A 12,847-nucleotide genomic window follows, 5' to 3' on the forward strand; every position below is an offset into this window, starting at 1 on the left:
AGGTGTGATATATGGCCAATGGTTTTCTTAAGCACCAAGCAACGGCAACGTGGAGTGCCTGTATACAGCCATTAGTCGTGGTATATTGGTCATATACCACAAGCCCCCGAGGTGCCTTATTGCTATTATAAACTGGTTACAAACGTAATTAGAACAGTACAAATATTTTTGGGGGTCATACCCATGATATACATTCTGATATACCACAGCTTTCACTCAATCAGCATTCAGGGCTCAAACCAACCAGTTTATAATTAAGCAATAAGGTACGAGGGGTGTGGCATATGGACAATATAACATGGCTAAGGGCTGATTTGGGGGGTGGGGGGGGGTCATACTGGTGGTATATGGTCTGATATACCACCGCAATCAGCATTCAGGGCTGGATCCACCAGGATTATAATTTAATTTAGCACACACCATGTGCCTTTTACGCATTTACACTGACAGTGAGGGGGTTCGATACATCTCGCCTGGGCACCAATGTAGGTGTGTTTTGCAAAGGCTGTAGTTGATTGCATTCAATTCGGAACTGGGCTGTGAGCCAGGTACCCTGTTCAAAGCCCACGGCGAAGTCGTCTCAAAACAAAAGTGAGATAATTAAGCATTTACATTACATTACATTTAAGTCATTTAGCAGACGCTCTTATCCAGAGCGACTTACAAATTGGTGCATTCACTAGCACATGCAAAAGTGATTGCTTTGGATGAAAACACTATCTACATTACATTTACATTTACATAATGTTATTTTATGGAAAAGATATGTTGTAAATGTCTGGATGATGCACCATGCTGCCTTGTTGACAAATTGACTGAGCAGCACAGATTACTGTTTGATTTAAGAATGCCTCCCTCCCTGCATTAACCTGAAGATATGACAGGCCTTTTCCCGGTTCCCCGCAGCTCAGCATAATCTAAATCTGCATGTTGTTACTCATCCATTACCAGTTTTACTGTATACAGGTTGTTACTCATCCATTACCAGTTTTACTGTATACAGGTTGTTACTCATCCATTACAAGTTTTACTGTATACAGGTTGTTACTCATCCATTACAAGTTTTACTGTATACATTTTGTTACTCATCCGTTACAAGTTTTACTGTATACACGTTGTTACTCATCCATTACAAGTTTTACTGTATACACGTTGTTACTCGTCCATTACAAGTTTTACTGTATTAACGTTGTTACTCGTCCATTGCAAGTTTTACTGTATACACGTTGTTACTCATCCATTACAAGTTTTACTGTATACACGTGGTGGTACAGTCACACCCAGAAACTAGCCACTGGCAAGAGGTCCCCACCGTAGTTTCGGCAGGGACTTTGTGCGTGTGAATTTATTTTTAGGCCAGTAAAATCAGCCTAATTTCTTGTGTGTGTGTGTGTGTGTGTTAGGATGTAAAGCTGTTGTTGGTCAGTTAAAATTGGAAAGGCATTAATAGCAGAGAAAACACGTTACTGGACCAGTTTGCCATTCACTTCTGTACTTTAATAAAATCTGAGTAGGTCTAGTCTACAATAAAACAATGTTGTCTGTATTTAACTGTTTTGCTTGATCTGTTTAGTTGACTTTACATAAAGGTTTCCAATCAACTATTGATGCATCACCAAATCTTCAATATTTTTTTCGGCAATCATGTGTGGTAGGGAGGCAGGTGAGGGACATCCCTCCATTCTTCATGTATTAGTTTTTGCTCAGCAGAGTGCCTCGAAGCATCTGTCTTTCTATAATGCATTGAAAAGACCAAACAAGCAAAGGATTGTTCAGAACCAGGTCATTTCACTGACGTCATAGGCAAATGAGGTGGGCCTCTAAACCATGTCTATTGTGCACTTTTGACTTTGAGATGGTGATACAGAATGGAAAAACAATAGGACAGTGTAATGTCACCAAATTGTACAACTAGATGCATCATACACACATATGTGTATACACATATATACACACATATGATATGCTTTTTCGTAGCAAATGTAATGTGAGATATTTACTTCTGATTGGTAAAGCAGTACTACGCATACTAATCATATTCAACCAAGTGCTGTACACTTCAATTGGACATGATGAGTAAAGTATCCTGTTTTTGCAAAAGTTGTGCAGGGCCTACTGTACATGGTGGAATGACTGAACTGAGTCAGCCATTACTGTATGAAAACATTTCAATATGCCTTGAAGGATAACCAGTTCATCTCATCAAACATACAAGAATATAAAAATATACTAATACGTTTGTGTATACATTTTGGGTATCCCTGAGTGTTCTCCGTGGGCAGTCTGTCCTGCGCACTGGCGCTCTCTCTCTCGCTTGCACTCTGGCACTCTCGTACTCCTCATAAAATCTTCTTGTGCTGCAACAATAGAGGTTCATCTCGACCTGGATCTTGCTGATGATGTATGAGGTCCAGACTCTCGGTCAGTGTCTCCAGCAGCTTCTCATCGTTCTGGATGCCCTCCATGAACTCCTCCAGGCCCAGCTTACCTGGCACACACACAAACGCACATGAACATCAAACCCTGTGGCACAAATACAATGATGTGGAACCTGTACACTGAGACAAGGAATCTTAGTATCTTCAAATCAAATGTTATTGGTCACTTACATGTGTTAAGCAGATGTTATTGCAGGTGTAGCGAAATGCTTGTATCTTATTACCTACCATCACCATTGATATCGATCTTGTCAAACATCATGTTGGTAAAGTCCTCGGATGACATCTCATAGTTTACTTCATTGATGACATGGATAGACTAGTATGGAAGCAGGAGAGGAAAGAGAGTTTAGAAACATGACTTTATGACTTGACTTGTCATCGAAATATAATTCTCAAATATAACCAGTAGGTGTCAGGCAAGACTACCAAATTGCCTGCTAAACACAACAGTGCCTTCAGAAAGTATTCACGTGTTAATTTAAAATGGATTACATTAGATTTAATGTCACTGGCCTACACGCAATACCCTATAATATCAAAGTGGAATTATGTTTGTATAATATTTTATAAATGAATGAAACATGTAAAGCTGAAATGTCTTGAGTCAACAAGAATTCAACCCCTTTGCTATGGCAACCATAATAAGTGCAGTAGTAAAAATGTGCTTAGCAAGTCACATAATAAATTGCATAGACTCACTCTGTGTGCAATCATCTCATATCTGTCAGGTCCCTCAGTCAAGTGGTGAATTTCAAACAGAGATTCCACCACAAACACCAGGGAAGTTTTCAAATGCCTCAAAAAGAACAGCAGCTATTGGTAGATGGGTAAAAATAAAAAAAGCAGACATTGAATATCCCTTTGAGCATGGTGAAGTTATTAATTATGCTTTGGATGGTGTATCAATAAACCCAGTCGCTACAAAGATACAGGTGTCATTCCTAACTCAGTTGGCGAAGAATATGGAAACCGTTTAGGGATTTCACCATGAGGCCTTTGGTGACTTTAAAACCGTTACAGAGTTTAATCCTCAGTGATAGGAGAAAACTGAGGACGGAGCAACAACATTTCAGTTACTCCACAATACTAACCTAAATGACAGAGTGAAAAGAAGGAAGCCTGTACAGAATATAAATATTCCAAAATATGCATCCTCTTTGCAATAAGGCACTAGTAAAACTACAAAACATGTGTCAAAGAAACTTTATGTCCTGAATACAAAGCATTATGTTTGTGGCAAATCCAACACATCACATCACTGAGTAACACTCTTCATATTTTCAAGCATGGTGGTGGCTGCATCATGTTATCGGTATGCTTGTCATCGGAAAGAAAAAAACAACTAGGGAGTTGTTTTTAGCATAAAATAAATGTAATAGAGCTAAGTACAGGCAAAATCCTAGAGAAAAACCTTCTTGAATCTGCTTTCCAAAAGACTCTGGGAAACAAATTCATCTTTCAGCAGGAAGAATAAACTAAAACACAAGGCCAAATATACACTGGAGTTGCTTACCAAGATGACATTGAATATTCCAGAGTGGCTTAGTTACAGTTTTGACTTTAATTGGCCTGAAAATCTATGGCAAGACTTGAAAATGGCTGTCTAGCAATGGTCAACAACCAACTTGACAGAGCTTGAAGAATTATGAAAAGAATACTGTGCAAATATTGTACAATCCAGATGTGCAAAGATCTTAGAGACTTCCCAAAAAGATTCACAGATGTAATTGCTGCTAAAAGTGATTCTAACGTGTATTGACTCTAACGTGTATTGACTGAGTAAAATGAGCTATTTCTGTATTTCATTAACAAAAAATTAGCAAACATTTCTAAAAATATGTCTTTATTTTGTCATAATGGGGTAATGTGTGTTGATGGGTGAAAAAAAAGAAAAGAATCCATTTTCAATTCAGGCTGCAACACAACAAAATGTGGAATAAGTCAAGGGGTATGAACACTTTCTGAAGGCACTATACATAAACTATCTAACATAATACTGGTTATATTAGAGAATATTATCATCAGACAATATTATATTATCATCACATCAATGTGTCTTCACACATCTGATGACTCTACTGAGCCATCAAACAGACAGGACCCTTTATTGCTGACACGGAGCCCCGCCGATCCATCATGACTGGTCTGCCGGCGTAATTGTCCGACGTGATTTCAACAGGCTTTTCCATTGCGTTGTCACTGAATACCCATCTGCTAGCCCCGGCCCGCTAGCTTTCTGAACGCCATGCCTCCCGCTCGCCTAGCATAGTAGCGACTACCGAACTGCTCCCGGACTCACCTATTGCTGCTCATTGGACCCTATGATCACTCGGCTACACATGCCTCTCCCTAATATCAATATGCATTGTCTTCTGTTTTTTCGGTTAGTTATTGTTTCATTTCACTGTGGAGCCCCTAGTCCAGCTCAACATGCCTTAGATAGCTCTTTTGTCACACACCCCACACATGGAGAGACCTCACCTGGCTTAGCTGGTGTCTCCAGAGATGCAATCTCTCTAATTGTCATTCAATGCCTAGGTTTACCCCCACTACACTCACATCCTACCATACCCATGTTTGTACATTATGCCCTGAATCTATTCTACCACGCCCCGAAATGGCGACCATCCCTCATCACTGTCAAACGCTCCCTAAAACAGTTCTGCGAGCAGGCCTTTCTAAATGACCTGGCCCAGGTATCCTGGAAGGATATTAACCTCATCCCGTCAGTAGAGGATGCCTGGTTGTTCTTTAAAAGTGCTTTCCTCAACATCTTAAATAAGCATTCAAAAAATGTAGAACTAAGAACAGATATAGCCCTTGGTTCACTCTAGACATGACTGCCCTTGACCAGCACAAGAACATCCTGTGGCGTACTGCATTAGTTTCGAATAGCCCCTGCAAAATGCAACTTTTCAGGGAAGTCAGGAACCAATATACCCAGTCAGTTAGGAAAGCCAGGGCTAGCTTTTTCAAACAGAAATTTGCATCCTGTACCACTATTTCCAAAAAGTTCTGGGACACTAATGTCCATGGAGAATAAGAGCACCTCCTCCCAGCTGCCCACTGCACTGAGGCTAGGAAATACTGTCACCACCGATAGATCTACGATAATCGCTTTTCCTTTACCCAAATCCAGACAGCTGATGTTCTGAAAGAGCTGCAAAAACTGGATCCCTACAAATTAGCTGGGCTAGACTATCTGGACCCTCTCTTTCTGAAATTATCTGCCAGAATTTTTGCAACTCATATTACTAACCTGTTCAACCTCTCTTTCGTATCATCTGAGATCCCTAAAGATTGGAAGAGGGAGACACTCAAGACCCAAACTGTTACAGACCTATAACCATCCTGCCCTGCCTGGAGGAATGGGCCAAAATACCAGCAACAGTGTGTGAAAACCTTGTGAAGACTTACAGAAAACGTTTGACCTCTGTCATTGCCAACAAAGGGTATATAACAGATAAACTTTTGTTATTGACCAAATACTTATTTTCCACCATCATTTGCAAATAAATTCATTAAAAATCCTACAATGTGATTTTCTGGATTTTTTTTCTCATTTTGTCTGTCATAGTTGAAGTGTACCTATGATGAAAATTACAGGCCTCTCTCATCTTTTTAAGTGGGAGAACTTGCACAATTGGTGGCTGACTAAATACTTTTTTGCCCCACTGTATATATACCTTTTCATGTGACAACACTGAAGAAATGACACTTTACTACAATGTAAAGTAGTGAGTGTACAGCTTGTATAACAGTGTAAATTTGCTGTCCCCTTAAAATAACTCAACACACAGCCATTAATGTCTAAACCGCTGGCAACAAAAGTGAGTACACCCCTAAGTGAAAATGTCCAAATTGGGCCTAATTAGCCATTTTTCCTCCCCGGTGTCATGTGACTCGTTAGTGTTACAAGATCTCAGGTGTGAATGGGGAGCAGGTGTGTTGAATTTGGTGTCATCGCTCTCACACTCCCTCATACTGACTGGTCACTGGAAGTTCAACATGGCACCTCATGGCAAAGAACTCTCTGAGGATCTGAAAAAAAGAATTGTTGCTCTAAATAAATATGGCCTGGTCTATAAGAAGATTGCCAAGACCCTGAAACTGAGCTGCAGCATGGTGGCCAAGACCATACAGCGGTTTAACTGGACAGGTTCCACAGAACAGGCCTCGCCATGGTCGACCAAAGAAGTTGAGTGCACGTGCTCAGCGTCATATCCAGAGGTTGTCTTTGGGAAATAGACGTATGAGTGCTGCCAGCATTGCTGCAGAGGTTGAAGGGGTGGAGGGTCAGCCTGTCAGTGCTTAGACCATACGCCGTACACTGCATCAAATTGGTCTGCATGGCTGTCTTCCCAGAAGGAAGCCTCTTCTAAAGATGATGCACAAGAAAGCCTGCAAACAGTTTGCTGAAGACAAGCAGACTAAGGACATGGATTACTGGAACCATGTCCTGTGGTCTGATGAGACCAAGATAAACTTATTTGGTTCAGATGGTGTCAAGCGTGTGTGGCGGCAACCAGGTGAGGAGTACAAAGACAAGTGTGTCTTGCCTACTGTCAAGCATGGTGGTGGGAGTGTCATGTTCTGGGGCTGCATGAGTGCTGCCGGCACTGGGGAGCTACAGTTCATTGAGGGAACCATGAATGCCAACATGTGCTGTGAGATACTGAAGCAGAGCATGATCCCCTCCCTTCAGAGACTGGGCCTCAGGGCAGTATTCCAACATGATAACGACCTCGAACACACCTCCAAGACGACCACTGCCTTGCTAAAGAAGCCGAGGGTAAAGGTGACGGACTGGCCAAGCATGTCTCCAGACCTAAACCCTATTGAGCATCTGTGGGGCATCCTCAAACGGAAGGTGGAGGAGTGCAAGGTCTCTAACATCCACCAGCTCCGTGATGTCGTCATGGAGGAGTGGAAGAGGACTCCAGTGGCAACCTGTGAAGCTCTGGTGAACTCCATGCCCAAGAGGGTTAAGGCAGTGCTGGAAAATGATGGTGGCCACACAAAATATTGACACTTTGGGTCCAATTTGGACATTTTCACTTAGGGGTGTACTCACTTTTGTTGCCAGCGGTTTAGACATTAACGGCTGTGTGTTGAGTTATTTTACGGGGACAGCAAATTTACACTGTTATACAAGCTGTACACTCACTACTTTACATTGTAGCAAAGTGTAATTTCTTCAGTGTTGTCACATGAAAAGGTATACTCAAATATTTACAAAAATGTGAGGGGTGTACTCACTTTTGTGATATACTGTATATATATATATACAGTACCAGTCTAAAGTTTGGACACACCTACTCATTCAAAGGTTTTTCTTTATTTTTACTATTTTCTACATTGTAGAATAATTCAAGAATATTTTGGTTACTACATGATTCCAAATGTGTTATTTCATAGTTTTGATGTCCTCCCCAATTATTCCACAATGTACAAAATATTAAAAATAAAGAAAAACCCTTGAATGAGTAGATGTCCAAACTTTTGAATGATACTGTATAAATATAGTATATTTTCTGTGCCACGAACCAGGTTTCCGTGCATGTCGGATAATATTTTTTAAATCACAGGCCTGATGGAAAAATAACATTTTTCAGTAAACTTTCCAAATGCCGACAAAACAAAATACGCTTGACAAGGTGGGATGTTTTTGTGTCGGTACAATTAATTATGCAAGAAATGGCGGTGGAAACGTTGTTATGCACAAATATTGATATAATAACCATCATATCGAAGAACTTGGGAGTCACGCGATGACATATAGTGTGGTCCTCCCACTACGACTCCTTGGGAAAGCATGCAGTTTACTGTGTTGTTTATTAGGCTACAGATGAAATACATGATGATGAACTACACAGGCTGGTGAAAGTGGAAGGTGATGAGCTTTGCTCCTTTCCAATTAATATCAAGGGTATTTTATTTGTATGTTCACCGATGCTTGGCTGCCATCATCACGCACAGATTTGATCTGCAACAAGTAATGTTGATGGAAACATCTCTGGTGGGAAAAATACCATATTGTTTTTAATGCGGAATGTAGAATATTCACATGAAAATCTGTTGGATGGAAATCTAGTTCATATCATGATACCCTATGTTCTAGATATAATACAAATAGCCTAATATCTGAATGGCCACTGTAACGGAAACACATTTTTTTAAACTATTAAACCAACACAATTTGAGTGCAATTTCCTTTATACAGAGCTATAGCATAGTTTTCACACGAGTTATCAATTCACATAAAGCCAGTTTAAGATTTTAGGGGAGATCCAATTAGGCCAAATCTCTTATTGAGGTACTGTTGCCTCTGGGTACCTCAGTTGACCACAAACCACTGATCTTTGAGTCTTTTTGAGTGTGATGTTATGTTGATGATACAAAAATCCAGACCCCTCAGTCTATATGAAAAAATACATGATGCAAAAACAGGTAGAGTATCTATAGAACGTCTACACGCCCTTGAACATTTTCACATTTTGTTGCTTTACAAAGTGGAATTGAAATATACTGAACAAAAATATAAAGGCAACACAGAGTGTTGGTCCCATGTTTCATGAGCTGAAATAAAAGATCCCAAAATGTTTTCATACACATCAGAAGCTTATTTCTCTCAAATGTTGTGCACAAATTTGTTTACATCCCTGTTAGTGAGCATTTCTTCTTTGCCAATATAATCCATCCACCTGACAGGTGTGGCATATCAAGAAGCTGATTAAACAGTATGATCATTACACAGGTGCACTTTGGGCTGGGGACAATAAAAGTCCACTCTAAAATGTGCAGTTTTGTCACACAACACAATGCCAGATGTCTCAAGTTTTGAGGCAGTGTACAATTGGCATGCTGACTGCACCCGACCGCCACAGGAGTCCCTGGTGCACGATGGGAAAAGCCCTCCCCTAACCTAGATGACGCTGGGCCAATTGTGCGCCTCCCCATGGGTCTCCCGGTCACAACCTGGACTCGAACCCAGAATCTCTAGTGGCACAGCTAGCACTGTGATGCAGTGCCTTAGACTACTGCACCACTCGGGAGGCCCCATGGTATGGGTATGCTTGACATCGGCAAAGAAAAAGGAACAGGATGGAGCTAAGCACAGGAAAAATTCTAGAGGAAAACCTGCTTCAATCTGCTTTGTACCAGGCACTGTGAGAGCAATTCACCTTCCAGCAGGACAATAACCTACAACACAAAGCCAAATCTGCACTGGAGTTGTTTACCAAGAAGACAGCTAATGTTCCGGAGTGGCCAAGTTACAGTTTTTACTTAAATCTGCTTGAAAATCTATGGCAAAACTAGAAAATTGCTGTCTTGCCATGATCCCTAACCCCTTGACAAAGCTTGAACATTTTTTTTAAAGAATAATGGCCAAATATTGCTCAATACAGTTGTTTGAGTAAAGGTGCCGGTTTTAGCCAGCCAGCTAATTTTCAACCTCAGTCCCTGGGCAGGTTATTTTTTTAAATTACAATAACAATACAGACGAACAATGAGCAGTGAGCACATGCAGAGCAACATAGGACAAGCAACATGTCACACGCAGACAGAGCAATAGCACAAAGCAACAAAATGAAATACATAAAAGCGACAAAGTGTTTCCACACCTCACAAGCTACAGACAACAGACAACATGGAAAGCGGCAATACACAGCTAGGGATTATGTTCACAAGTCTGATTAGCCTTTAGCCATGTCTTCATGTTTTGTGTGAAGGTTTTAATGTTGTAGAGCAAGCTTGGGCCCAACTGCATGCTATGTGTGGGATAATCATAGTATTGAAGTACAGTTTTGCTACCTCTGTAGTCAAAGCTCTTATGACACTTACCCAAGGAGACACAGCTGTAATCTCTGCCAGAGGTGATTCTAACATGTATTGACTCAGGGGGTTGAATAATGATCTAATTGAGGTATATTAGTGTTTTGTTATTTATTAATAACAAATAAAATAATAAAAAGTCTTCCACTTTGACATTACAGAGTATTGACAAAAAATGAAATGAAATCCATTTGAATCCCACTTTGTAACAATAAAATGTGAAGAAATCCAAGGGCGGTGTAGACGTTCTATAAGCACTGTATAAACTATGAACCTTAGTGATCGAGATAAAAGTCATACATATCAAACATTTCAAACATGCGCATGACGTGGGCCTTAGAAGCTTCAGATAGGTTTTTCAGGCGGAATAACTGTTTGAATTCGCAAAAGGTGAGCAGATAGGCATTCCGTTGTGAATTTCCTGTACCACTGATGATTCTCACAGGTTCCAAGTCCTTCAATAGAGACACCACTGTTATTCCGCATAATTTTACTGCCTGCAAACGATTTACTAAACAATTATCTAAATAAAAGATGAGAAAAGAAAAACACTGCAAATAAAATAATTCCACAATACAGAACTTCTGTGTGTGAACCCATCCAGCGAAAGTTTACAGTCAAACAATGTTTTGTAATGAGAGGGATGCTGAGAGCCCCTTATCAGCCAATCAGAACTTTGTGTGTCTTTGACAAAGTAACTAACCCTTCGCAAATCCACTTGCTTATCAATCAATGAGCAATAAACAGACACAAAATAGAGACCTCAGGACTAGGTGATGCGGTCTGCTAGTGTTTTGGTCTCAGTGTTAGTACTAAGCCTTTAGGTCTTTATAGATACCCTTTGGGAAGGGGCATGTGGGAACTGCTAAGGAGATCTGTTTACACACACTGTCCAATATGACAGAGCATCAAGGGGTTGTATAAGGTCTTGTGTGCTACATTTTAATGTCAGTCACAAGTAACAATACATATTCTTATCACTCATGATACAAACTTTGAATTTCAGTAGGTTTTGATTTAAATACTAATTTTGCAAGCTGGGAAAAGTTCTGACATACAATTCAGTCAATTCAGGGCAGCTTTAGGCTACTTCATGTTTATTGTGAGACCATGCCTAGCAGCTCCTCCACATGACTGGGTTGCTGGCAGGGATGCCGATGTGCCGGCGCTTGTGGTCTGCCTCCCTGGAGAAGCGGTAGCCGCAGGTGGGCTTCACCACTGTGAAGAAGGGCATCAGGGAATTGGAGCCCACGTTGAGCCAAGGCAGGGGCTCTGAGCTGCAGGGAGGACCACTGGATGGTTTGGTGGCATGGCCTGGGTGGGTCATGGGGGGCAGCAGGGCCCTCCCATTCTGTCGTCGCCTCCAGGAGAAGACAAGGAGCTCCATCTGCTTGTCCACCACTCTGTTCCTGCTGGCATTGACAGGCACCAGGGTTTTCAGGGGGTTCCTCAGGACCTGAGGGGGTCAAAGACACACATATTTTTAAAATAGCTACATATCCCGTATGGATTCATATTGTTCAGATTAGGGGGAGGGTATGGATGGCCCAAAATATTTCAGGATATGATTAATTATTGCAGTGAAATACTGATAAGTACACTACATGACCAAAAGTATGTGGACACCTGCTTGTCGAACGTCCAAAATCATGGGCATTAATCATGGGCATTTGGGGCTCCCGAGTGGCACAGTGGTCTAAAGCATTGTATCTCAGTGCTAGAGGCATCACTACAGACCCTGGTTCGATTCCAGGCTGGAACACAACTGGCCGTGATTGGGAGTCCCATAGGGCTGCTCACAATTGGCCCAGCGTCGTTAGGGTCTGGCCGGGGTAGGCTATCATTGTAAATAAGAATTTGTTCTTAACTGACTTGCCTAGATAAATAAAGGATACAAAAATAAAATATGGAGTTGGTCCCCCTTTGCTGCTATAACAGCCTCCACTTTTCTGGGAAGGCTTTCCACTAGAAATTGGAACATTGCTGTGGGGACTTGCTTCCATTCAGCCACAAGAGCATTAGTGAGGTCGGGCACTGATGTTGGGCGATTAGGCCTGGTTCACAGTTGGCATTCCAATTCATCCCACAGGTGTTCGATGGGGTTGAAGTCAGGACTCTGTGCAGGCCAGTCAAGTTCTTACACACAGATCTAAAAGAAAAAAACACAAACAGTTCTGTATGGACCTCGCTTTGTGCACGGGGGGCATTGTCATGCTAAAAAAGAAAGGGCCTTCCCCAAACTGTAGCCACAAAGTTGGAAGCACAGAATCGCGTAGAATGTATGTATGTATGTATGTTGTATCGTTAAGACTTCCTTTCACTGGAACTAAGAGGCCTAGCCCGAAACAAAACACAGCCCGAGACTATTATTCCTCCTCCACCAAAATTTACAGTTGGCACTATGCATTCAAGCAGGTAGCGTTCTCCTGGCATCCGCCAAACCCAGATTCGTCCGTCGGACTGCCAGATGGTGAAACGTGATTCATCACTCCAGGGAACGCGTTTCCACTGCTCCAGAGTCCAATGGCATTGAGCTTTACACCACTCCAGCTGACTGTGAGCTTGTGTGG

At 41.5% G+C, this 12,847-nt stretch overlaps 1 pseudogene; it reads right to left on the reverse strand.

The window, feature by feature from the left end:
• Positions 1 to 2,310: 2,310 nt before the first annotated feature.
• Positions 2,311 to 11,755, reverse strand: LOC115131427 (guanylyl cyclase-activating protein 1-like; annotated as a pseudogene).
• Positions 11,756 to 12,847: the final 1,092 nt, after the last annotated feature.

The sequence above is a fragment of the Oncorhynchus nerka genome, linkage group LG2, assembly GCF_034236695.1.
Source record: "Oncorhynchus nerka isolate Pitt River linkage group LG2, Oner_Uvic_2.0, whole genome shotgun sequence".
NCBI lineage: Eukaryota > Metazoa > Chordata > Actinopteri > Salmoniformes > Salmonidae > Oncorhynchus > Oncorhynchus nerka.